This window comes from Thalassophryne amazonica, chromosome 8 (genome assembly GCF_902500255.1).
Source record: "Thalassophryne amazonica chromosome 8, fThaAma1.1, whole genome shotgun sequence".
NCBI lineage: Eukaryota > Metazoa > Chordata > Actinopteri > Batrachoidiformes > Batrachoididae > Thalassophryne > Thalassophryne amazonica.
In genome coordinates, this window is record NC_047110.1 from 48,776,985 (window position 1) to 48,779,888 (window position 2,904).

Sequence of the window (2,904 nt, forward strand, 5' to 3'; positions counted from 1 at the left end):
AAAATATCATTCCACAGAGACAGCTCTCACTAAAGTGGTGAATGATCTTCTGCTTACAATGGATACGGACACCACTACGGTTCTGTTGCTGTTAGATCTCAGTGCTGTATGTGATACCGTGGATCATCATATTCTACTTGATAGGCTGGAAAATCATTTTGGGATTACTGGGAGTGCCCTTGCATGGCTGACGTCATACTTGACCAGTCGTTCTCACTGTGTTTTGTACAGTAACACTACCTCTAACCTTAGTGACATGAAATTTGGGGTTCCACAGGGGACCGTCTTAGGCCCCCTGCTTTTCTCCCTTTATATAGCACCCCTTGGGCACATATTGTGGCATTTTTGGATTACCTTTCACTGCTATGCTGATGATACTCAGTTATACATGCCAATAACTGCTGATAATATCGTTCACATAAAATCCTTAAAAGACTGCCTTGCATCAGTGAGAAGTTGGATGTCTATAAACTTCCTACTTTTAAACTCTGATAAGACTGAAATGATGGTTCTTGGTCCAGTGAGACATCGGCATCAATTTGACCAGTTAACACTCAGCCTAGGCTAGTGTGTCATACACCACACTGACAAAGTGAGGAACCTTGGGGTAATTTTTGATCCTACATTGTCCTTTGACTTCCACATTAGAAATATTACGAGGACTGCTCTCTTCCACCTGCGAAATATAGCGAAGATTCGTCCTATCCTGTCTATGGCTGATGCTGAGACCCTGATCCATGCATTTATCTCTTCTAGATTGGACTACTGCAATGGTTTTTTTTTTTTTTCTCGTTTACCGCAGTCTAGCATTAGTGCTCTCCAGTTGGTTCAAAATGCTGCAGCCAGACTTTTGACATGAAGCAAAAAGTTCAACCACATTACACCCATTTTGACATCCCTTCATTGGCTTCTTGTCCCAGTGAGATCAGATTTTAAGGTTCTGCTACTAGTCTATAAAATTTTTCATGGACCGGCACTTCCCTACCTAGCTGATCTACTTAAACCTTGCGTTCCGCCCGGGCTTTGCGTTCTCAGGGTGCAGGACTACTTTGTGTCTCTAGGATGAATAAGAAGTCTGCAGGTCATAGAGCTTTCTCTTATCGTGGCCCTGTTCTGTGGAATGATCTCCCTGCATCAATAAAACAGTCAGATTCTGTGGAGACTTTCAAGTCCAGACTTAAGACGCACTTATTTTCCCGTTCGTATGGCTAGCATACTGGTATAGTTTTGTTCTACGCTTTTTACTCTTTTAATTAATTTTATTAGGAAATGGAGCATGCCGCGGCCTCAACTTTACCTAAATTCTGGGTCTTTTAGTGAAGCTTAAGGCTAGTGGCTGGCAATCACCTTAGTACACCTTAGTACTGAACACAGACGTCCTCAGGGTCTTCTACAGCTGTGCAGTGGAGAGTGTCCTGTCCTGCTGCCTCCCTGTGTGGTATGGTGGCTGCATGATGGCAGAGAAGAAAGCACTGCAGCGGGTGGTGAAGTCTGCACAGAGGACCATCGGATGCAGCTTATCAATCATTGAGGACACCTACATCTCCAGATGTGGAGACAAAGCCACCTGCATCCTCCGAGACTCCACCCACCCTGCGCACAGTCTGTTCACACCCCTTCCCTCTGGAAGGAGACTGTGCAGCATCTGGGCAAAAACATCCAGACTGAAAAACAGCTTCTACCCGAATGCTGTCAGACTGTTGAACAGTATCAACATCCACCATCAAACTGTGAACATTGCACTACATGCACATTGTCACCTTCTTAATACTCTAACGCTGCTGCTGCTGCCGACTCTGTATTGCACATTGCAAAAGTTTATATTGCAAAAGTTTATACAATAGGTTAGGTTAAAAAAAAATTGTCCCAGTTAACTACACCAAGACCTGGAGAAACTGCATTTTGTTCTGCCTGTAAGGGTCGAGTGACAATAAAAGTGAGTCTGAGTCTGAGTATTTCTTCTGTTTTTCTTGTTTTTTAATGCTGGCAAATTATACAGTATTTCTTGTCTTTCTGATGCCTGATTCTGTTTTTTCTCTCTGTTTAAGGTGCAGCTCCATCCATCCATCCATCCATCCATCTTCTACCGCTTAGTCCAATTAAGGGTCGTGGGGGGCTGGAGCCTATCCCAGCAGTCATAGGGCGTGAGGCGGGGTACACCCAGGACAGGACGCCAGTCTGTCGCAGGGCCAGCTCCATCCAGAGATGGGAAATATATTTGTGCGTGTATTTATATTTATATTTGCAAATTGTTTGTACTTTCACTTTTTATACTCTGTGTGCTTCTTACCCTGTGTGCTGCTATACAATGCTGCTGGAACCTCAGTTTCCCAACCCAGTCTCACAGCAGTTTGCGGAGGCATTATGAAAAGTACATTAATCAGTCTATGGGTTCGTGATGGTGGCACGAAAATGGGGTGCTTTTCCTAACAGGGGCACAAATGTGGGGTGACGGGGGGTCTGGGGGGTTCTGGTTAGGGTTGAGGAGGTAGACACTTACGCTATGGTTATGGTTAAAGTTAGGAGAAGGGGAGGATTACAAATAACAAAATAACAAAATAAAAAAATTGTCTCGAAAATTGGGTGCTTTTCATGACCGAGGCACAAAATAAATGTGAGACTGGGCTGCAATTTCCCTGAGGGAGCCTTCCCAAGGGATTAATAAAGTTCTGTCTAATCTAATCTAATCATTCCTCAAACTCACCACCTTCCACACAGAAGACCAGCGCACACTCTCCCCCTAAAATATTAACAGGCAGGTAAGGGAGGCACGATCTCCACACTTCATACTAAAGATAGCAGCAGTCCTGTCAAGAAATCTATTCTTTAGTATTTATTAGCATGTTTAACACTCCGAACCACAAGGGGGCAGGAATGTACCGAAAACGTTTGTTGTCGACCGCC